General features: G+C 34.7%; 1 long non-coding RNA gene across 1 annotated transcript in view; it reads right to left on the bottom strand.

Moving 5' to 3' along the window:
- The window catches only part of LOC111691496, a 57,636-nt gene that overhangs the window by 3,776 nt on the left and 27,671 nt on the right, over positions 1-26,189 (bottom strand). Inside the window, exon 2 of the long non-coding RNA XR_002762961.1 lies at positions 4,742-4,924. This is a non-coding gene — a long non-coding RNA (uncharacterized LOC111691496). The remainder of the gene's footprint in view (positions 1-4,741; positions 4,925-26,189) is intronic.

The raw sequence follows: 26,189 nt of genomic DNA on the forward strand, positions 1-26,189 counted from the left end.
AAATTCGCTAAAATACACGTTTTTTTGAGAAAAAAAGTCAACCAATTTGTTGATATACAACACACTATGACATAATAAGAAATAGATGCTGGTTGGTTTTTAGGACAATCGAAGGCATTTCTTTCAAAAACAGTGCAAATTTGGTGATTTTAGAGACAGTTCTTTTTTATGGAAAACAAAATTTTGCATTATAATATATGACATAATACAAAAAAACTTAAAAAAAAATTAGGTACGTATCGTTGAGACAGATCATAATTAGTGACTTCCGGCAGATAGTCAAAAATCAGCGACACTCATTAGCGTCTTCAAATACTTAGTGAATTACAATACAAAAAGGAAAAGGTATGACTCGATGGTAATAAAAAATCATTTTTGATGTCCTGTATCTCAAAAACAAATGAAAAAAATGATAATATTTTTATAACATTCTATCAACCTCTAAATACAATACATTATTTTGAAACACCCTCTACAGCTTTACTACCGTCTACTTGACGTCCTACTAGAAACACAACACTGATATGGGTACCTGCTACTTTTTAAACCTTAGATCAGGGGTCGGCAAGTAATTTTAGGTGGTGTCCGGATACTTTTAAAAATTTTTAACGAGGTCCAAAAAAAAAAAAATCATATTTCTTACAAATTTTCATTTGAACTCAAATTTAATCTGCTTACTAACCATTAATAACTCAAAACAGTCACACAATTGTAAAATACTAGAAAAAATGATAAGGTTGGCACTCAAACCTAAAAAAACATTTTTTAAATAATTTATTTGAGTAATTTATACTTTCAAAAAATTTTTGGCGGTCCAGTATTTTACCTTCCGCGGTCCGCCAGTTGCCGACCCTTGCCTTAGATTATTCTTTTAATCATTTTATATCTAAAAGGCTTAATATTCTAAGTAATTCTTTCAGAGATACAAAATACTACTTTGTTAGAAAAAATTACATTTATTGAAATATCTCATATGAAATTTGACCCAATTAGAATACCAAAGTGTAAAGTTTGCTTCTTGATTCGATTTACTTCGTTACTGTTAAGATACTTAGAAATTTCAGGGGAATAGTATGCACTCAGAAGAATTGAATGAGGATAAAGAGTTATAATCACTTCCTTAGAAACAATTAGGTGATTAGTTGTTTGATTTGTTCATATTTCAGTGCAACAAAGTAGAAAAATGGAATGTTTACGAGAACGAAGTAAATTAAAATATGAAATATTCATAAGTTCTTTGACACTTATCGTTTTACAAAACAAACCGTTTTAATATATTGCTTTATTTTATTTTCCAATAGATTATAAGAATATCCAAAAAAAGTATTGCCTAGAAACTTCTTATTTAACTAAAGAAATAGGAAATTTCAGCACTTTTCACTTGTAGTTTTAGTTTTTATGAATTTGATGAAGCAAATATGAAATAATATTTTTATCCTGTGCACTTTCTTCATGAAAAGAGCTATACAATTAATTATATTCAATTTACCGCAAAATGGTAATTTTATTGACTTTCCCGAGACAGGGCAGGTCCAAAATATTGTAATTTAACCAAAATTACCTACATACAAAGTTGCACCCCTTAGGAGTTATTAGCCCCCCAAAGTGGGACTCTAAATTTCGAAAAAAATTAATATATCTGCAACACTTTACCGCAGAAGAACCATATTTGGTACATGACTTAGGTTTATTACTAGTCTTCTTTGACTATGATTTAAAGTTAATTGAAGTACTACAAGGTGTTCATTGGGGATGACTCACCCCTAAAATTGTACCGAACTTTTTGTTTCATTTACCGAATTGAAAAATAATAATATTAATTCACAGCAGTATTTAATTCTATAAATTTTTTTGCTCTTGTTAAATTTTAAAAAACTTTATGGTTTTCAAGAAAAACCGTATTAACTGAATCAAAATTTTAACAGTGTTTATTAGAAATTAATAGAAAAGTTAGTAGTACGCAATGAATTTATCTTTCAAAATTGTCAGTTAGTAATAAATTTATTTTACTTCAACAATTGCCTCTGTTGTTGAAAAAATATCAATTATTATTTTTATTATTTGTTTGTGTTTTTTACTTAATACAATATTCGCTTATTTAAAAACTACCTAGGTAGGTACTTGTTTTCTTTTTGTAGAATTAGGAGAGAAGTGAAGTCAAATTTATTTCGCCAATTGGCAAATTTGAAAGATAAAGCCTACTTACTGACTTTTTGAATATTTTCTAATGAACACTGTTAAAATCTTGTTTCAGTTAATACGGTTTTTCTTGAAAACCATAAAGTTTTTCAAAATTTAACAAGAATAAAAAAATTTAAAAATTAAATTCTGCTGTGAATTAATATTACTATTTTTCAGTTCGATCAACGATAAAAAAAGTTCGGTATATAATGGTCGTTTGTATTAAAGACTATGATCTAGGCAATTTTTTACTTGTATTAACAATTTGTAATTTGCACTTACTTGTGCATGAACAATTTCCATTTTTCTGGAACAAGTACTTTATCAATTATCACAAAAAATGGTCGTATCAGAATAAGGAGTAATTTTGAAGAAGTTATAGTTTCTAAAGATGTATGCGCATTCTTGGGATTTATCTAAAAAAATACAAAGTGATTTATTAATACTGGTAAGTATACATCTTACAGAGAAATTGCTGATCTCAAATGATGACAATTGAACTGAATATATCTTATTTGAAGATTGCTGTTTTTCATTTTATAAGGTAGGTATTAAAGCCAAAACTAATTTTCAATTTTTCGTAATATTTTGAGTATGTCTGGAGGGACTAACTTGTAAATTTGTACACTCATGGTTTTTAAGGTGACTTTCGTTCGTTACTTAAAACAATTTTTAGAGGTGTAGGGAATTAAGTGCATATATCAAATTTCCAAAATACGCAGTTCAGAAGAAATTTTAATAATGTTTGTTAATTTTCAATATTATATTTGAATAATCACAGGACCGCAAAAAAATTCAACGAAAGGTCTCCTCGGCCAAAATTATCGTATATGTTTTTTGGGTCGCTGAAACCGAATCTGCAACTCATTTGGTCCCATCACGTCAGAGATTTTTTCTAACCTCAAAAAATAGCTGAAAAGTGGTAGAATTCAACAAAATCAACCCTGCAACCTGTTAAAACCTTATAACTCCACATCCTTATGATCCCGAACGAGGAAATTGGATGAGCCCAAAACCCAAAATAAACAGCGAAGAAACTTACACACAGGGCACAAACCTTAATTTTTGAATAGTAAACCCTTTTAACCTAAAACCCCGAAACTCCATAACCCGAAAACACGACAAGGCCTCAATCTGAAACCTCAAAACCGCGAAGCTGAATAACCCTAAAACCGCAAAACTTCAAAACCAGGGCCGGCTTTAATAAGGTTGAGGGTGGCGATCACTTCGAGCATCACACATGAGCACAAAGAAAATACCTGAATGGATATTAACCAAATTTTCTATAAGAAAGTGAGAGGCAAGGGGACTCACGAAAATCAAGCACCCCAGAGGGAACAGAGTCCTCTTACGTCCAAGTCGTTGTTCATGGGTACGGCAAAATGTAGGCATCACCAACTCGTAGATTTTTATGCCTTTGAAGTTTCTTGGATTCTAATGAGTATCTGGTTTCAATTACTCGGGTTTGAGGATCTTTCTGCGGCCAGGTAGGTTTGGAAGATTAGGTTTATGAAACTTGTTGTACCCAGAGTATGTGGGTTTAGGATCTTGGGTTTGAGGGTTTGCTGTGCCCAAGGTATGTGAGTTTGGGAGCTCGGGTTTGGAGATCTTACTGCACTCAAGTTTTGTGGGTTTGGGAACTCGGGTTTAGAGATTTAACTTCATCCAGGGTATGTGGGTTTGGGAGCTTAAGTTTATGAGTTTCGGCCAGTGGCTTCTTTGTTCTCGCTGCTCATGTGTGACGCTCAAAGTGATCGCCAACTTATTAATTTTTTTTAACCCTTTATTAATGCCGGCCCTGATTTTGAAGTTTTTGGGATCTTAGTGTTATTCAGCTTCGGCGTTTTGAGGTTTCAGATTGAGGCCTTGTCGTGTTTTCAGGTTATGGGGTTTTGGGGTTTTAGGTTAAAAGAGTTTACTATTCAAAAATGAAGGTTTGTGACCTATGTGTAAGTTTATTCGCTGCTTATTCTGGGTTTTTGGGTTTTGGGCTCATGAAATTTTGAGGTTATGTATTTTTACGGTTACGAGTTATCATTTTACGACATGTCGAACTCATGCGGGATCATAAGGATGTGGAGTTATAAGGTTTTAACAGGTTGCAGGGTTGATTTTGTTGAATTCTACCATTTTTTCAGCTATTTTTTGAGGTCAGAAAAAACTGTGACGTGATAGGACCACCATACCAAATGAGTTGAAGATTCGGTTTCAGCGACCCAAAAAACATATAATACGATAGGTTTGACCGAGGAGACCTTTCGTAGATTTTTTTTGTGGTCCTGTGTAATTATTACGTCTAACAAATAGCTTTTGAAATATTTAAGTAAATGTGATTTTTTTTCAAAAATTTTAATTTCATCTCTGAAAGTAGGTACTTAAACATTTAATGTTTAATAATACTAGTTACTGCAAGAATTTAAAAAACTTGATACTTATGAGCAAAAATCTTAGGCGATAAATTTATTTTAACAATAACAGTGTAGATTTTAATTCAAATATTGGGAAATAAATTTTGTAGCTCAATTGACGTCAGTATTGACTGGAAAATTTACCAACTCACATCACTAAGTAAACCCGACGCGACTCTCTTTCACTGTGATTTTGCTGGACAGCGCACCATCAACACTCACTAATATGCACTAATTCCGAAACAGTGTGTAGTTGTCGGATATCATCCGACATCGACGACGCTTGCACGCCAATGGCATATCCATTTCAGCCGCGACGTGGACAATTCTCAAACCTGAAACCATTTTATGAAAAACCTAAGTAGACATTATCTATGATTATTCGCTTTATATATTATTTTTCCTTAAAAAGAGAAACAAAATTCTACAATTTCGGATTTAAATTGGCTATTAAATTTTAGCCAAGAATTTTAGAAAATGTCTGTAAAATTTGAAAATATTTACAAATAATATTTCAAAGCATTATTAATCTACATATATATGTTAATTGTAACCTACTTGCAGAGCTGATTGTACATCAAATATCGTTTTAACAAGAATAAGCATTAAAAAAATTAAATTGATAAATACCTCTTCCACAGTTTTATATTTTCGGTAATACTTATGGGCAATAAACGACAAACTATCGTGTTTCACGGTGAAAAATTATGTTATATTTCAATACAGGGTGGCCCAATGAAAACGTAACAGAGCCCATAGCGGCTAGGAAAATTTTTTTTGGAAAAACGCAAAAACCCGTCGATTTTGTTTGCGAGGGGGACATCTTTTTGCATGAATTAGATGGTTCTAACTGCTACCCCCTGAGCAGGGTAAACATCCCCTTAAATGGGTAGGGTGGTCAAGTTGCATATCGTTCAAAAGCTCTTTTAATTCTCTACACAGTCATGTGCCACTTTTGAAAATCAGCCTATTGTTGTAAAAGATACAGGGTTATGAAAGCAAAATTTTATTAATGAAATTGTATTACAGTCAATGTTCAAAATGTTGGCCCCTGCGTCCATGCAATTATAAAGATTTTGTTCAAAACGTTGTCTTACATTCTGGAGCATTTCAGGGGTGACTAGACGACATTCATTAATGATACGTTGACGTAGAGCTTCCAGAGAGTCCGGTTGGGTGGCATAGATTTTGGTTTTCAGGTGTCCCCACAAAAAGTAGTCCAATGGACTTAAATCTGGGGATCTAGAAGGCCATTCAATGTCACCGCTCCTACTTATCCAACGATTCGGAAATGTATGGTTTAAGAATTCGCGCACATGGTGGGCATAGTGGGGGGAGCCCGTCTTTCTGAAACATCAGTTCATCTTCGAGGTAATCATTATTGTTTTCCACAATTACCGTTAAGGCTGGATCGATGGCTTCTTGCAGCAATTCCAAATACATATCACCAGTCAAATTACCATTTATAAAAAAGAACCAACAAGGGAATCACCAAACATTTAATTTTTCTGGGTGTTGAGTATGCTGTTCGTGGAATATCCTTCGATTGGAGTCTGCCCAGTAACGGCAATTATGACGGTTGACGGTGCCATTTAGGAAAAAGCTGCACTCATCGCCAAAACAAATGTTGAAAAGAAAATTTGGATTATGCATCGTCCGTTCAGTCATGACCTCGCAAAATTGTACCCGGCGGTCAAAGTCATCCTCGTGAAGTTCATGGAGAAGGTGAATGTTGTAAGGATGAAACTTGTTTTGAAATGTTTTAAAATTCGTTGTACACTACCCCGACTTACACCGCTTACAGAAGCCAATTGCCGCGTACTTAGCATATGATCTAAAGCAACGTGTCCCAGAACTGCAACCTCCACAGCTTCATTACGTACATGACTTTCATTGTTTCGCTTTTTATTGCCCACAGATCCCGTCTCCCGGAATTTTCTTACTAACGCCAAGACAATTTTGCGATGGACGGGTTTATTGGCATCTCGTTCAGTAAACAACTGAGCTGCTCTCGAAGCATATTTGTTATTTTTATAAAAAAAATTCAATTATTTCCACCCTCTCTTGCATCGAATAAACCATTTTTAATTATTTTGTATTTAATGCGAAACAGCTACTAAAACCACTAACACCACTTTACGATAAAATCGCTGACTGCAAAATGGTCTTTTATCTATACCGTTTTTAGTGGAATTTGTGAAAGAAATAACTGCAAACAATCTAACAACACGTTGGAGTAAGTAATGAGAATAGTTCACGTAAAATTATTTGTTATTGAATTGAAGTTGCTGGTCAATTATTTCCAGCCATTTGGATATGTTTAGACGCTTCTTTAACTTAATGATTTTGAAATTAATAACGAACTCGATAGCGAATTTTAATTAGAGAATAATTTGTAGAGATAATAGGAAATTTTGTATGTGTTAAGTTCTGCACCCTTTATCTTTTAAAAAAATGGGTTGATTTTCAAGAGGGATCCATGACTGTGTAGAGAATCAAAAGAGCTTTTCAACGATATGCAACTTGACCACCCTTCCTATTTAAAAATTTGGAGGGGATGTTTACCCCGATCAGGGGGTAGCAGTTAGAACCATCTAATTCATGCAAAAAGATGTCCCTCTCGCAAACAAAATCGACGGGTTTTTGCGTTTTTCCAAAAAAAGTTTTTCCTATCCGCTACGGGCTCTGTTACGTTTTCGTTGGGCCATCCTGTATAAGCGGAAATTCAAAGATGATGGATTCGTAAAAATTAGAGAGAAAAGTACATTGAAAAAAAATATATCAATTATTGTGTGAAAACACATAATAAAATAAATAGTAATAAGTACACTTAAAAATTGTAACTTCTTTAATACGAGTATATCGGAAAATAAACAAGTGTAATTAAATTTTTATGTGAAAAAGAAAAAATTAATTCTTTGACAAATAAAATTTGTACAAACGCATAAAATGTTATCAACATTGTTTTATTTAATAGTATAGTAAAAATTTGTAGTTAGAACGTTTAAATTACTGGTAGTCCAGGCGGTAGCAGTAAAAGTAGGATTTGGCGTTTGTGTTTGATGTCATCTATTTTGTGGTATAGAAAAATCCCAAATATTATGTAGAATAAGAATCCGAGTCTGCCTATTCAAAAAAACCATTGCTAAATTCAGGCGAACAACAAACATACAAAAAGAAAAAAAAATGACCAGTTATTCGACATATTTTTCCCTGTTACAACAACTGCGAATCAAAAAAGTTGAATTTTGCATTAACATTGGGCGAAAAATAATAGAAAATCATATGTATATATGGAACAATTTTTAAAATAAGTAAATATCTATAAATATTGATAAAACTTTGTAAAGAAACAGTAAAACATATGCCAATTCTACCCTAGAAATTTTGCAACGATTGATCTCGTGGTTTTCGATTGACAAAATTGTTAGAGGTTTAGAAAGGGCACACAATTTTTTAGAGATACTTGTTGTCATAATAAGCAATGATCAATACTAAAATTACCTATTTTTACACTTTTATAACCATTTAGAAATTTTTAAAAATTTTTCAACATTTTACTCTTGCTCAGGAAATTTTCTATGCAATCGACAAATTCTTGCACACATAAAAACTACGTCGTAACCCTTTGCTTTTTAGCCAAATACGACAGCATTCTACTGTGTAGATTCTGAGATACTAGAATTTTGTCATACGAAAACAATAAACTCGAAAGTCACGGGTTCAGAGTGAAAGCTTTCTAATCTATTATAATTTGTTACTCAAATTTTAATACGCATAAATGAATACTTGAGTGTTTTGAGTTTAGAACTTAGCAAACCTGACCAGGTCAAACGGGCCCCGGATTCGGATTAAGCGACCTCAAAACGTACAGATACGGAGGTTTACTTTGTTAGCAATTGATTCCCTACATTTGACCTTGAAGTGACCTTGACGCAGCCTGATCCGATCAACTCAGATTTGAATTCATCGATCCTAAAAACGTATAAAAATGTAGGTTTACTTTGTTGGCACTTGATTCTCTACATTTGACCTTAAAGTGACCTTCAACCAGAGCTAAACTAGTCAAACCGACACCGGATTCGGCCCCAAAAATATGTAGATACCAGGGTCTTGCCTTTCGGATATTCCACTTTTTTTTGTGGGGCTGTGTAATATGCCACTCTCTTTCAATACGTTGCATTAATAATCACCGCCACACAAAAAAGGTAGTATGTAGGTACCTTTGATTTGACCCAATAGGTTTCATGTATTTTGACGTACTAAATTTGCATTTGAAGTCCGTTTAGCTCAAACACCTCCAAATTTTTGAGTAAGTGGCAAAAAATTAGTGAAAAATCGTCGAAAATTACGTTAGTGAGTGCAAAAAATCGAAAGAATTTGTTCTGAACTGAAGTCGGTTTCTTATGCATTTTGATGTGGTGATTTCAAATCTGAACTCTTTTAAGCTGCATAAATAATAGGAAAAATCACTAAGTTTTGAAAGGGTGGTCAATGAGAACGGAGTTTCATCCAGGGTCGATGAACATCATACATAGACCACAGATTGAGCCTCTAAAAATTTTACTACCATCTCCTCATATAAGGCTTGCTCTCGAGAAACAGTTTGTCAAAGCTCTGGACAAAGACGGTGACTGTTTTCGATATTTAGGAGAGAAGTTTCCAGGGATAAGCGATTCGGAATTGAAAGAAGGTATATTTGGTTGTCCTCAAATTCGTACTCTTTTTCGAAACGAAAATTTCATTACAAGGACGAATGACACGGGACTATTCAGGAAATGAGAAGAGTGTGGATTACGAAAATTTGGTTGAAGGAATGTTGAAAAATTGCAAACAGTTAGATTGCTTGATGAATCTTAAATTGCACTTCCTGCGCTCTCAGCTGGACTACTTTCCTGAAAACCTTGGAGACTACAGTGAAGAACAAGGAGAAAGATTCCATCAAGATATAAGTGAAATAGAGAATCGTTACCAAGGAAGATGGGATATCAACATGATGGCGGATTTCAGTTGGACACTAAAGAGGGAAACGAATCAGAATAGACAGAAGAAAAAAAGGAATCCGCTGCATAGGTCATTCGAAGAGGAAAGGGTTCGCTACAAGAGAAGAAAAGTGTAAGAGCAGCATCAAAGAAAACCTTATTCAAGATTTTTTGGGATTCACGATTTTCATTGTTTCTGCGGTGTTTTGAGATTTTTGCAAAATTCTTGGTTAATGAGGCTAAACACACTTTAGATTCAAAGTCGACTCAACAAAACTTATGAACAGAACGTTTGACCCATCTAGAAAACCTCTTTCTAAATTTTTTCACTCTCATTAATTTGATTTTTTGCCATTTTCAACTATTTTTTGCAAAATTTGTGGGGATAAAAATAGATTTCAGACTCGAATTCAGCATACCAAAATACATGAGAAACATAATTAATCAATATCAGAAAAAAAACTTTTCGAATTTTTTTGCGCGCTCTAACGTGGTTTTTGTCGATTTTTCGCTATTTTTTGCGCTCACGTGACGTGTGTCAAATGATACTACATTATGCCCAACTTGTTGGAAAACGGTTAACTTTATCGATTTGGAACAAGAGTACCCTTTTAAAATTGTCGGATTATTGAAAAATTGAAAATAAACAATTATAATGGAAAACACATCTCAACCTCGTCTAACTACCCGTTCCAAATCGTAGGTGTTTCAATTTTATTTCAACACAAACGAATTTTATGTAAAATTTAGTATGGCTTCCGAAAATTTCATTCAAATAACATTTTGTTAACTATGATGAATAAAATTTCAATATTAAGGAAAGTTTCAAGGTTTCTTACATTATACTATTTTTTGACTTGTATGTGCAAAAAAAAAAATTTTTAACTGAAGATAATGATTTTTTCTGGGTTCCAAAGTTATTTTTTACACTTAATAGTCTAAAACTAGTAAAACTAAACCAAAACAAGAATTCAAACACTGCAAATCACGAGCGATGTTATGATTACCGAAATCATAGATACTGGTGGGGCAGATCTTGCTCTGTAACTAAAAAAATATAGACTGTATGCAGATGCTTTGCCGTTTTAAAATAACTGCTTGTTTACATGCGACTCATTTTAATGGGGCGTAACGACACTTCCTTTTTTAAGCGGAAGATCTTATTGCGGTTGTGTTTTTGACTATTAAAATAAGCATGAGGAATATTATATTATTTAGGCCGAGAATAATAAACAAGCCGCTTGTTACAATGTTTACAGATGACCCACAGATGAGATTTGATAATCCCATGAAATAAAAAAGTTTCCTTGGTGCATCACGTGGAGAGTGATTTGTGACGAAAACGGGTTGATTTTCGAAACACCAACAACTTTTTGAAGTATGTACGTTCGATGTAGCGCTATCTATTTATACGTGCCAGCTTTTTGCAGTGTGGGATTTATAGTTAGACAAAATTATATAAAAAAATACAAGAAATTTCTTTGAATGATTATATTATTTAACAACAATTTTAGAAAAGTGTCCGGTTTTGACTCGGAAAACTCATCTAACCAACTCTTAACTCATTGTTCTTAAAATAAATCACCGAGTAAGGAATTTGACAAAAAGCGGAAGAGGTGATAATCAAAAGACGGGAGCATCGGGAGAGTAGGCGGATGTGGCAAAACTTCGCAACTCAACTTCAGAAAGGCCGTCATGTCATGTTGCATGTTGTAAAAGAACAACGTATGTCCGATCAGGTCTTTTTTTGTTGAATAACGCCGTAGTTGTTGGGCATAGAGTTCTGGGTTGACAGTTTGATTGTTTGGTTCGTAATAAAGAATCCATTTTCAATCCCATCAGAGGCATACATTGTCTTTCGAAGATGAACTTCTTGTTCGCGGAGTTGCTTCTTTTTTGGGGCTTAACCATTTTTCATCACAAACGACAATACGATGAAAACAACATGCCTTATGACTACATGTTGATGACGACAGAAACCAGCGGCAGTTGTGAAGTGTTGATTCTTATTGTTTTCGCTTAAAATATGTGGGACTCAAGCGTCGAGTCTTTGAACTTATCCCATCAAATACAGGTGGTTTATACTGTTTTGTGACCACATTCCATCTCCTGAGCCATTTGAAAATTAGTGACGTACAGAACAATGGCAGTCAACTTGATTCAATACCTGACACCAAGACGGACAAGACAGATTCTTTTTACGATACATCAATCAAAAATGTACTTCTTAGCCTGTTGGAATCAACACATTGGCGAAGGTACCCTCAATAGTTGCTTCCTTCCTGAATATCGCAAATCCAGAAGCATATACTGGCCATTGTATGAGGCCCACTTCAACAACTTTATTGGCCAATAAAGGTGCTGATCTTAAAACCATCAAACAGCATGGTGGATGAAAGAGCTCCTCTGTAGCAGAAAGTTATGTTGAGGAGTCTATATCTAACAAACTTGATATTGCAAGGAAATTGCAAGGAAAATATAGCTGTTCCTTACAAGAAGAGACATCCGTAACTTGTGCAAATTCTTCACAAACTTCGGTAGATTTTATGCGTTCCGAAAATGATGGCAACAATGCTACAAGGGTTGTTATTAACGGAAAGGAAGTTAAATGTGATAAAACAAAAAACGAAATGTCTATTACTATCAATGTAAATGTTAATGTTAATAAGTAAATAAATTAAATTTAATTTATTATAGGTTTATTATTTTTTCATTATTCTACTAGTGAAATAAAGTTACTTTACTCGACTACTGCATGTGTGCATAACAGTGTGATTGTAGATAATAGCTATTTATGATATACGTGTTAAAAGTAAGATTTTTTTTTTGTGAGTGAAGATGATTAAAAAACGAGCGTAGCGAGTTTTTTAACTTCACGAACAAAATAAAATCACTTTTAACACGTATATCATACACTATTTTTTCTACAAAACAATCGGAAGAACTTTAAACTCAATAAAAATAAGAAATCAAAAAATACCACACAGATCGCAGTGTTTATGAACCAAAATTTTCGTAGCAACCAGTACTTTTAACACTAGTGTTAAAAGTAACTTACTTTTAACACGCGTGTCAAAAAATGACATTTTTAACATCAAAAATGACAATTAAAAAGCCCACTTTTAACAGTTTTGTAGAAAAATATATTTTTTGCTAAAACTGTTGAAAAATTAGCATACCGAAGAATGTATCCAGTATCTATCCCCAATACTCTCAATCTGAAACGCTTCCGACTAAAATGGTCTAAAATTTTATATTTTTGGCTCAAACTGTAGAAAACTTAGCAGACGAAAACTCGGTTCGATTTTTTTCGGTAAATCTATACAGATTTATATAAATACGCACTAATGAGATTGTTTATACAAAGCCACAAAAAAATAAACTTTCAATTAGCACCTCGTCTTGCCCATTAATCGCAATTTAGATAAGTCGCTGTTCACAAATGTTCAATTTACTTCTGGGGGGGTGCAATTTATTTATGCCAATCATCCTTCTTCCAACTACGGAGCCTTAAATAGTATTGCAATTTTATAAAAATATAATTCGAATGCGGCTCCACGTACAAAGTTCCGCTTCGCAGAACGCTGAAGTCAAATTGAAATTACGGACCCCTCCAATTTGATTTACGACCCGTAGTCGCTACATCTAGGCTTCCTGTTGAAAATATCCCTGCAAATCATTCCTCGACAGCCGTCGTACTGCCTTTTAGGCGAGAAGTTGCGATTAAACTTTGATATGTGTATATACATTTCGTAAATGATGACTGGATACGAACTTGAAGCTGCAATGTTGCTAGACATTAGGACTCCTGACTTTATATAGAAAAGGTCTATTTGTTTGAAATAAGTTATTGGTTATATTAAAGAATGAAAGGTTACGCAAATATAGATTGATTCTAATACGATGACTCAAAGAATGATCAGAAATATTTTGCCGAAATAATAGAGTAAAGAATAACTTGGAAAATGGGAAAAAATGCCTTGAACGAGTGTAGATCAGGTAAATGTGAAAGAAAAGATTTATTATTTAACAGAATAAGTGTAAAAAACCATAGTGAATATTCAATAAATACAAATACGTTTTAAAAATTTGGGAGATTGTAGAGGATGGAATTCGGAACATTTAGATGGTTAAAAAACGAGCGTAGCGAGTTTTTTAACTTCACGAACAAAATAAAATCACTTTTAACACGTATATCATACACTATTTTTTCTACAAAACATTCGGAAGAACTTTAAACTCAATAAAAATATGAAATCAAAAAATACCACACAGATCGCAGTGTTTATGAACCAAAATTTTCGTAGCAACCAGTACTTTTAATACTAGTGTTAAAAGTAACTTACTTTAACACGCGTGTCAAAAAATGACATTTTTAACATCAAAAATGACAATTAAAAAGCCCACTTTTAACAGTTTTGTAGAAAAATAGTTATTTATGATACAAGTGTTAAAAGTGGCATTCTATTTTGTGAGTGAAGATGATTAAAAAACGAGCGTAGCGAACAAAATAAAATCACTTTTAACACGTATATCATACACTATTTTTTCAACAAAACAATCGGAAGAACTTTAAACTCAATAAAAATAAGAAATCAAAAAATACCACACAGATCGCAGTGTTTATGAACCAAAATTTTCGTTGCAACCAGTACTTTTAACACTAGTGTTAAAAGTAACTTACTTTTAACACGCGTGTCAAAAAATGACATTTTTAACATCAAAAATGACAATTAAAAAGCCCACTTTTAACAGTTTTGTAGAAAATAGTTATTTATGATACAAGTGTTAAAAGTGGCATTCTATTTTGTGAGTGAAGATGATTAAAAAACGAGCGTAGCGAGTTTTTTAACTTCACGAACAAAATAAAATCACTTTTAACACGTATATCATACACTATTTTTTCAACAAAACAATCGGAAGAACTTTAAACTCAATAAAAATAAGAAATCAAAAAATACCACACAGATCGCAGTGTTTATGAACCAAAATTTTCGTTGCAACCAGTACTTTTAACACTAGTGTTAAAAGTAACTTACTTTTAACACGCGTGTCAAAAAATGACATTTTTAACATCAAAAATGACAATTAAAAAGCCCACTTTTAACAGTTTTGTAGAAAAATATATTTTTTGCTAAAACTGTTGAAAAATTAGCATACCGAAGAATGTATCCAGTATCTATCCCCAATACTCTCAATCTGAAACGCTTCCGACTAAAATGGTCTAAAATTTTATATTTTTGGCTCAAACTGTAGAAAACTTAGCAGACGAAAACTCGGTTCGATTTTTTTCGGTAAATCTATACAGATTTATATAAATACGCACTAATGAGATTGTTTATACAAAGCCACAAAAAAATAAACTTTCAATTAGCACCTCGTCTTGCCCATTAATCGCAATTTAGATAAGTCGCTGTTCACAAATGTTCAATTTACTTCTGGGGGGGTGCAATTTATTTATGCCAATCATCCTTCTTCCAACTACGGAGCCTTAAATAGTATTGCAATTTTATAAAAATATAATTCGAATGCGGCTCCACGTACAAAGTTCCGCTTCGCAGAACGCTGAAGTCAAATTGAAATTACGGACCCCTCCAATTTGATTTACGACCCGTAGTCGCTACATCTAGGCTTCCTGTTGAAAATATCCCTGCAAATCATTCCTCGACAGCCGTCGTACTGCCTTTTAGGCGAGAAGTTGCGATTAAACTTTGATATGTGTATATACATTTCGTAAATGATGACTGGATACGAACTTGAAGCTGCAATGTTGCTAGACATTAGAACTCCTGACTTTATATAGAAAAGGTCTATTTGTTTGAAATAAGTTATTGGTTATATTAAAGAATGAAAGGTTACGCAAATATAGATTGATTCTAATACGATGACTCAAAGAATGATCAGAAATATTTTGCCGAAATAATAGAGTAAAGAATAACTTGGAAAATGGGAAAAAATGCCTTGAACGAGTGTAGATCAGGTAAATGTGAAAGAAAAGATTTATTATTTAACAGAATAAGTGTAAAAAACCATAGTGAAAATTCAATAAATACAAATACGTTTTAAAAATTTGGGAGATTGTAGAGGATGAAATTCGGAACATTTGGCAATGTGGAACCTATAGCTGCAAGTGTGAAACAAAGCTTTTACAGCTGTAGAAGGTGTATGACCTCCTATCACTTGATAAAGTGCTCTTCCATCCACTAACGTTATGTTTACCTGAGCCTGAGTACAGAAGTTGTTTCTGGAATCTGGAATTTTAGGAAGGATAGCTTAAAAAGATACAGCACTTAGGCCCCATTGGGCCCCTTGTACTTCTAGAAGTTGTTTACTTAGTGCTTGTCGTCCTTCAGTTCACTCCATCCATCCACTGGTGCTGTGCTACTGTAAACACACAGCTAGTCAATTTGAGTCAATGCTTATCATTCTTTACGTACTGTAGTTAAGTTCTGACTTAATGAAGGGTATTACACCTTAAGAGAACTTGTTGATATGCATTTGTGTTATGGTGAATCTCGCGGGAATGCCAGTGCAGCTAGTCGGTTGTACGCGGGAAGATACCCAAACAGACGACTTCCTAGCTACTCATTATTCTGAGGGAAAGAGGAACCATGACAGCTGATAAACAACAGACAGGTGGAAGGAGAAGAAGACGAAACCCTGAATTTGAAGAAGACGTTATGAAACATGCGATGAACAAGCACACGTGCAATTGTCCACGCAATGCACGTATGTATATCACACGAGTGGTGGGTTTTGCATGGTTAGCACCTACATCCATTCCAAGATCAACTAGTTCAAAGTATGGCCTGATTTTGAACCACAGCAACAATTCTCACAGTTTCCTTCGTCAATGTGCTGTTGTCCCCAATTTTCCAGACCTCGTTCACTGATGAGTCAACTTTTACAAGGGAGTGTATTTTTAACACCCGCAAAAGACATTACCGGGTGAGATTCTCAGTATACATTTGGACTGAAATTGTTGGAAATTACCTTATTGGACCACACATCTTACCAGATCGTTCGAATGCAGCATGGTATTAGAAATTTCTGGAAAATTCCTTGCCTGAATTTCTGGAGGACGGATCTCTGATTGCAATTGCGGGCTAGTTTGTAATTTCAGCACAACGGTGCTCCAGCGCACTTTGATCGTTGGGCTAGAGCGTATCTCACAGACATTTGCAGGCCACAAGTAATTGGAAGGGAAGTTCCTTGGTCTGCGCGCTCCCCTGATCTCACCCCTCTTGACTCTTTCCTCTGGGGTTATGTAAAGTTCCTGGTATACTCGACACCAGTAGAAACAGTACTTGAGTTTATTCAGCGCATCTTTACATCATTTGATACCATCAGAGAGGAGCATGGAATATTACAGAGAATTAGACAAAACATGGTTCGTCGTTGCACATTATATAACGAAGTTGGTATTCGTCACATTAAACATTTGCTCTAAGGTAGTGAAGCGACAGATTCGGTTTACAGTATTTGATTTTACTCTACTGTTTCGTCAATAGAAGTTTTCCAAGCTACAGTACTCTGATGTTTCATTTAGTCTACCGAATGCGCGGAAAATGCATAGTGCTGTGAAAACTTTATTTCATATTTCTGGCTATAAGTTAATAATTGCTAAATGTCCCAAATTTCATACTCTAAGATAACAGATTTTTCAAGATATACTGGTTTATATCACATTACGCATATTATATTATAACTATTTGGCATGGTATATATGAGAGATTTAAGAAGTATATTAGTTTTAAAATTCTAACAACAGAATGTGCAGTTAGCACCAGCTCCGTGTCTAGAAACTCGAATATTGAAGGAACTCAGTAGAGAGAAGTATTAAGACCTATTAAATAGTTTAAAACAGAAAACATAACAGGAAAAATGAATTTATTAGTAGTATTCTCTTAGTTCGCAATCGATCTAACGCCTATGTTCGTAACCTCTATTTGGATATTAACCATCAATTTGAATAGCATAAAAGTCAGGCAGTATGAACGACTGTTCATTGTCATAGATCGCCTTAATCTTGAATATTATCAAAACGTAGCAGTAATGCATCACCAAGGGTGTAGTCAATTATCAGCGATTATTTTTTTGGTGGTAAACGAGCAAACCCTACACTTATTAACAGATAATTGACTTTTTTGAAACCATATTTCCACATGATCTATCAGTTTTTGTGGTATTAAATAGTCATCCTAATTAGTTGTGATCAAAATTAGCTTCAAGTCGCCAGCAAAAAGAAAAATGATTATATTTCAGAGAAAGGTAAATCGTTAATAAATGAAATAAAAAGGAATGGTCCTAAATTCGATTGTTAGGGTATTCCAGATGTCGATATTAAATTGTCAGATTTAAATCAGTTGTATTCTATTCTAATTTATCTTTTTCGACGCAAAATGTTGAATAGTTTACTCTTAATAATTTTGCTATGTAACGATGTGATTTTCAAACAAGATTTTGAGACACCCCGCATTTTTGTTTCTTTATTTTATTGAAATCAATGCACTGCCATTTGCATCTTTCACACCGTGTGAATTTACCCCACACGACAAGAGTGCGAAGTCGCTGGCGCATTTGCTCATCTAGCAAGTTAGAATCTATAATCAGTAGGTAGCAACCAGCCAGAGAAGACAGTGCAGATTACGGTTTGAAGGAAGTGAGATTCTGCTTCCAGTTTGTGAAAACTGCACAATTGCCACCGTTTCGGTAGTAGCTGTACATCCAGCCGTAGTAGGGAGAAATCCAGTCCATCACCAACCCTAGGAAGACCGCCGTCTGATAAGAATTTTTCCAAATCCAGCTTGTGAAGACCGAGCAGCCGCCACCGCTCACCGTGACAGCTTGGCAGTTAAGCTGAATTGAAAGTTCATTCGACATCGACCGTCGCAGCGAGCAGTCCAGTCCGGCAACACATCAGGAAGAACCCAAGTGGTAAGATTCTGTTAAGTGCAGGTTGTGGGGACTGCGCAGCCACCACTGTCCACCGTAGAAGCTCAGGTGGAAATTCAGTTCATCTCCATCGATGGCAGCGAGGAGTCCAGTCCGCCAACACCAGGAAGATCGCCGAAGTAGGTAAGTTCCGCGCATATCCAATGCGCAAGTCTCCCGAGCTAATCGGAGACCTGGCGAGGTAATTCTACTACAGAGTTCGTTCCTTTTTACCGCCACAACAGTGTAGAAGTGTCGAGGGAAAGGAAGTGAGTAAAAGGTTTAGAAAGATTTAGGTAAAAACTTGGCTACTGTCTGTTTTGAACTAATCATACCTTGCCTTTCATAAAACCGCCCGTATTACGTAGTTGCGTGAACTCTCGCAATATCCGGTGTACTTGGCCTCGCTACGCGTTCAAGTCATAGGTTGTCACTTCCCTTATATATTCTTTTCAGCCCTGCTAGCCGCACATCAGGAAGAGGAGCCCTGCTACCATATATTATTGTTATATTTCTTCTCAGTTTTGTGTAGAGATATCAGCCAAGCCTATAGTTTACTGAATGTAGTTTTGCTTTTGCTAGCTCTCGTTACCCTAGCTTTAGAGTATTAGCGTAGAATTGTAAATAATATAACGTTCAATAAATATAAATATTTATCAAGTGTGGCTTTTATTCTTGTGTGAAGACTAACTCTTTAGTCTCTCTAGACCCTTGTCTTCACTGTATCTACCTGAGTAGTGGTGTTAATATATAGGTGGTACAAGTTATGTGGATATATTGTTCCAAGGGTAGATTTACGTAAATATTGAGGAAACCATCTATATGTGAGTCTTGTCATACTATCTGCAAATATACCTTAATAACAACCGCCATCTAATTAAATAAATAAATATTAACCTCAGTTTTCTGTTTTGGTTTGAAAATAGCTGTCAGATACACCAATTGTAATCTTCCTTAATCGTCATACCAACAGGTTGATCTAAAATTCCCCTAAAGAACTGAGAAAGGAACTGGTCGAATGGTCGGAAAAATTCTTCCTCTTCTTCGATAAATACTTCTGGGACTTTATTCTTGAATTATAGGGAGTAGAAGGAAAGAGAGAAAGGGGGCGTGTCTCTACTAAAACACATTAATCGGTATTCTTGAATGGTGTTCTATTGAGTAATGATAGAAGAATTGTTCACTATTTCTTCTACTGATATTTTCGGGGGAACAGGCAGGGATCATTAAACCTAACCCTATATTTTTGACATGTTTCACAAATTACGAATTCCGCAATCTATCTGTCATATTCATATCTCTAGTTACTGTTTTGTGGTGATATCCTTCGAGAACTTTGAGGAAATGTTCGTATAATTTGTGTTTACCTGAGGGATTGTGCAGTACTCGAATAAAATAATAATAGAATAAAATGGATCTACCTAAAATAGTATTAAAATATTTGTAAGTTCTTCCCAGTTAGCCATCATTGTCTCTCTAGTGTAGTTGGGTGTTAACATTCCAGTGTACATTCGTTTTTTACCCCCAATATAATATATTAGAAGTTCTTTTTGTTTAGAACTTACTGGATTTAGCTTCGGCTTTTTATTGATTTCCATTTTCTTTCCTTTTTAGACTGCACCTGACACTGACAATCAAATAACAATAATAAGTAGCACACTTATTTCATGACTAGCTCATCACTAGTTTTCATTCATCCGCCTATTTACTGCTTTCTGATTGGTCGGTACATTTGACAACATTGTTCCTCATTTTTCACTTTCATGGCTCGATCCCCTTGTGTCGAGAATACAGTATGAATTTTGTGAGAGAACAGTAGTAGACTCAAAACAACACTTGTTACTAGATCAGTAGGCACGAAATGCACACTAACCATTGAACTTTATCGACGTTTACCTGCTCGACGTCTGGTGTGTTCTGCAAACTATAATAAAGTGATCCGATCACTGTATACTTTGGTAGTATACATATATTAGAGTAGATTTTAAAGTAGTTTCATTTTTGGTGGATTAAGATTGAAGGCACTGTAGCGAATAAAGATCACCGCATAGGGTAAACTTAACATCCGGGGTTGCAAAAACGGGTGGCGCCTTGATAACATTCTTTTAGCTTTAGACTCACTCCGTCTCCACTGTAACTAGCGGCTAGCTAGTGGAATATATTCGCTACCCTCGTTCCACCGATCTACCCGAAATACAAAAACCTACCCACACTTTTTTTGCTACATACGCCCCATTTTTGTTATAGCATAAGTGGGCCAATTTGCTATTTAATTAACTTTGTTTATAGCAAGTTTGGCGCATATTTATTTATCTATTTCTTTTTTTGTTTGTAGCAAAAGTGGCTTTTTTTGCTACACGCAATTAGTTTATTTTTCTTTGTAGCAGAACCTTTGTGCCCTATGACCCCGTGTTCCTCTACGGTAGGATAATTCCCTGTAATTTAGGCTTTAGTACATTACGACGTACACGTGTAAAAAAATAGATCGATAACTATCTTTCAGCGGTGTCAGTTCACATACCGTGACATTTTACTACACAAGTAATCCAATCAATTACCATATCATCAATTAGTAAACATCCTTAGATAAGTATGTAAACAACCGCAGTATATTGATATTTTTATCGGGACGAAAATAGTTACTACAGTTTACTAAGGTTAAATTATATATTATTTCTGTTATCAATCATCATTTTACCAGGAAAGTGTGTCGAAGCAAAACAAATGGAACGATTACAGTTTCACATTTTATCAGCGATAAAAAGAGTGGCTGCTATACCGTATTCCTGTCGAATTGACTGTGATTGTGATAAATTCGATGGGGCTTTAAATGTAGAGCAACTTTTTGATTCAATATTCTCTTAAAGCAAAAGTACTGAGCGTGCACGTACACAGGTTTCTTGGTACTTTTTTATATTGGGTAATTTAATTTCAAGTCTTGTTCCATCTTTTGTTTGGGGAATTTTTATGGTAGTTGTCGTTCGTTGTATTTTGTTGACCTTCTAATATATTGAAATAGTAGTATCTACAATGACAACCGAATTGAAAACTTCAACGAAAAAAATAGCGTGACAGCCGACAATTCACAGTTTGGCAGCTACATTTCGGAATTTTCCTACAAAATAAGATCGGAATAGTGATTTAACTTCATTAACTGTGAAGAGATTAATTAAAAAATTCAGGGAGGCTGGATCAATTAGTGACCTTAAACACTGGCTGTCTTTCACCAGTCGCTGGTAATATCAACTTAGTCAATGGCATCCCACAAAAATAGCTAATTAAACTGTAATGCAGCATACTCCCTTATAGAAGAAGCACCATTTCAAGAAAGATCATAACATTTTCCTTAAAAGAAGAAATATTTCAATATGCTGTTAAGACAATTTGAAAATTTGAATTCACAGAATCCGAGCAGCGGCCACCAAACACACCGTCTAATAATGTGGAGCAGTTAAAACCAAAAGCCGAGCCATTTCCGACAATGAATCAGTATCACTCTAGAAAGGGCAGAAATCCCTTCATCCCAAGAGTGTCAGAAACTCAAATATTCATAATGGGAATCTGGCGGGGCCATCAAGAGGTGTGATTAACCATCAAACCTGATCATCCACAGATGCTTAAGCAGAACCAAGTGTCCCAAGTCGTGAGCTTTAGAGATCACGCTTAATCACTTCAACAGACTAAACACACATATAACGATGGTCCCACTAAAACGACAAGTCTAAACTAGTTGCAACAAGACAACCCCTCTCGAGGCAAAATTGTAACATATCATTATCATTAGATCTAGCGACACAATTTTCTTTCGTTTTAAGTAAACGGTACCTGGAAAAACTATGGGAGTTAAACAATTAATAAAAATCAAGTAAATGTAAATAATCCACTGAGAGAAATATACAAAGCCAGTGCTTGGATCATAGGAGAACAGAGGCCTAGAAGATTATGAAAATAAGAAAGAGGGAAACTTCTAATGGAGCGTCACAGCATATGTGAGACAGAGCAGGGGAAACTATCAAAATAGATAAAGAGAGTCTCAACACCTATCCGTGTGAGATTCTACAAAAATCGCTTATGTTTCGAATCCAATAAATCGTCTGTAGAGTCCTAAACAGGTCCAACTTCGACATCGCAGCATATGTCCTCATAACCTCCCAGACAGCATCAGCTGAAAATCCATACATTTACCCATGTCTTGAATCCAACCGCTAAAAACTGTCCATAAAGCTGCAAACTGCTTCAAATAAACCTAGTTAGAGCAGACTACATCTAGAGAGCCCGATACTGTTGACAGAATAACTGCTCAAGTGCCGTTGCAATATGCTCAAAAGGCAACCCAATTTGGAATTTTTTCAAGAAACGCCATAAATGCCACGAAATTCGAGATGGGATTCGAAATAAAGCCGCCTACATAAATTTAGGATTTCACCTAGATCTCATGGGATTTCAACACAGCTCCAAAGACGGCCCAAATTAAAAAAACCCAGAAACTGTTGTACTATAAACTGGAAACATTTTAGGTCAAAACATTTATAAGGTTACATTTTTAGAATCATTGATACGATTTCCTTATTTAAACTTTAATAAATAAAATATACCTTTGTCGATAATTCGCAACTAACACTGGCAAAAAATTAATTTCTTTATTGCTAGAAATTAAATGTAGATGTCTAAAATAACTTAAAATTTTAAATTTTGTCACGTGTTCAAGAAGGCATTGTGATGTCATTTAGTGCGGAGAGAATACAACCTACTTCTCGGCCATCTGCCGGCTAGTCTACAATTTCTATACCGACGAGACGGAACCTAATTTAAAGAAAGTGAATTTGGCTGTTTCTAGACTATTGTTTCTTATATGTTTATTCTATCGGGTCATCCTATCCCTGCCATTCATCTTCTCGTTTATCAATCGCACTAAATGACGTCACAAATTAGCGTTATATCAAAAATCCGTTTAAGCATTTATTTTGCGTTATAAACTTTAACAATTAATTATTAATTAACGATCTCTAAGAGATTTCTAATATCTTCACTATATGATTGAAGTTATTCAGGATGTTCCACCTAAGAGCGATTCTTCTGTAACTCTGCAACTGTAAAATTTATCAAAAAATGGTTTTAATAAAAGTCGTCGCGTGGGCGCTACATAACTGTGTTATTTTAAATGGAACACCCTGTATATTAATGCATTTTTGATTTCCTTGGTTAATATTAGGTAGAGTTTATTGAATGGTGTTTAAAACTTACCGTTTTCGAGATACTCAGTTGTTTTTGAAACCTGCAGTTTTCACAGTTCTTTTTAGCATAAATTACTCTATCTTGTCATATATGAGCAAAACGTGTACGTTATTCAGGCCCGGACATACTGAGACCTACATTTAATAATTTTACGAGTTGAATTTTTTTTTCAAACGGAATAACCCATATTAACTATCATGGGTGAATGCAAAAGTAAATGCCCTTTCGACTGATATAAGGTTGTCCATACTTATCGTTAACAGTTTTCCAGAAAAGTCAGGTTCTTTTCTGTAAGGTCCGAAAAAGTAGCTATGTAACAGCATCAAGAAGGCCTTGCAGAACCACTTTTCTCACATTTTATCAGACCTGGGACTGACAGTGTCAATATTTAGAATATTTAGACCGGCTGATTTACATCAATTGCTTGTGTCCCCCATTTTGATTAATACACAAACGAATTCGGTTTTTAAAAGACTGTTGAACATTGGTCAGCATGTCTGGCGTAATTTCTTGAAATGTTACTATAATGCGCTGCCACATATCTTCCATGGTAGTTGGTGGTGTAACGTAAACTTTGCTTTTTATAAGTCGCAACTTGTCATATCTGGACACCTTGAAGGCCAACTCACTGGTCCCCCGCGCCCAGTCCATCTGTTGGGAAAAGTTTCTTGTAAAAACTAACGAATCGCATCGGTATTGTGAGGTGGAGCACCATCATGTTGTATCCACATTCTTCGAAGTGTAGCTAAAGGAATGTCGCCTAACAAATCTTCTTGAGTGTTTGTTAAAAAGTTTAAATAAACTACTCCAGTTAGATGCTGGTCAAACAAGAATGGTCTAATGACATGGGTTCCCAAAATTGCTATAAGTTGTCCGGAATTGGTGAGGATTTACTGTGTCATAATAATGGCAATTATGATTAAAATAACACAGTTATGTAGCGCCCACGCGACGACTTTAATTAAAACCATTTTTTTATAAATTTGACAGTTGCAGAGTTACAGAAGAATCCCTGTAGATTCCTCCAAATCTTGTACCGATCGACATGTTTTATTTTTGCACATTATTAAATAATTAAGTACTAAAATAATTTGTTTTGAATACTTAAAACGCTTAAAATAAAATGTTAATATAACATCAAATAGTTTTCCTCAGAAACAAAACATCGGGAACAATAACAATAAAACAAATGGCTCTAAAAAGTTTTTCATGTATATAAATTACATAATTAAACCGTTTATGATACCCCACAGTTATCAGCCATTTAAATGATTATGTTTATAGCCGCTGCTGCTTGTACACTTTGATTAGTAATAATTACTTAACTTTAGTACAAGCTCTGCAAAAGTAGGTTACATTAACATGTATAAACAAACCTATTAAATCCGTATACATTGTTTGGCAAGACATATGCAAATCCCCATCTTGAAGAATATACGCACATTTTACCCGTGTTATTAAAATAATAATGTATTATTATAAATGCATAAACTAAATGCATTTGACTGTAAAATAATGGTCGTAACAATTAACTAAGTAAGCAGAACATATCAACTAAATATTAATCAGTGCTAAATAAATTTACATATTTATTCTATTTATAAGATATATTAACTGTAAATAACTCAGTTGTAGTGTATCAAATATTAAGCAGAAACTGAATATATGTGAAATATAGCCGATGACGTGATGCAACTATATTTGACATAAATACATTCTTTGTAATAAAGACCTTATGTAAATTTGACAGATTGAATTACAGGTTATACAGAGTGTTTCTAAAATAGGGTTCCAAACTTCTGCTGCGTTTATAACTCATTAAAATAAGCCAAAAAGTTCCTATTAACACGTGCCCTAAGACGCACCCTTAGGAAGATATATGCCCCTAAAAGGGCTGAAACAAAACTGTTTTTTTTTTCTGTTATTGACAAAACGGACGCAAATAAATAGAAGAAATTGTATGGGTCTTACATAACTTTTTACGTTAAATAACATGGGCTACTCCGTTTTTCGACATGCAAACATTATTGCAACTCATAAAATGGAGTCATATTCAAACACGGTATGCACTTTATGTACGGCCGTGCGGCTGGAAATGCATCAGAAGCGAGGCGTGTGTATGCGGCAGCATACCCGAATAGAAGACTTCCTTCTCGACAGGTATTTCAGAGGATCCATCGACGTTTAAGAGAAAATGGTTCGTTCCAACCAAGAGTAAATGATCGTGGCAGAGACAGATTTGTAAGAACACCGGTGATGGAAGAAAATGTATTGAGAGCTGTGCAGGACAATCCAAGGGTTAGTGTAAGAAGTGTCGCACGTATGCATAACATAAGTTTTTCCGTAGTTTGGCGAATTCTTTGCGAACAACTACTTCATCCTTTTCATATCCAGCGTGTTCAAGCTTTAAATCCGAATGACTACGAACCACGTCGGCAGTTCTGCCAAT

The sequence above is a fragment of the Anoplophora glabripennis genome, unplaced genomic scaffold (assembly GCF_000390285.2).
Source record: "Anoplophora glabripennis isolate ALB-LARVAE unplaced genomic scaffold, Agla_2.0 scaffold260, whole genome shotgun sequence".
In the NCBI taxonomy this organism is placed as follows: Eukaryota; Metazoa; Arthropoda; class Insecta; order Coleoptera; family Cerambycidae; genus Anoplophora; species Anoplophora glabripennis.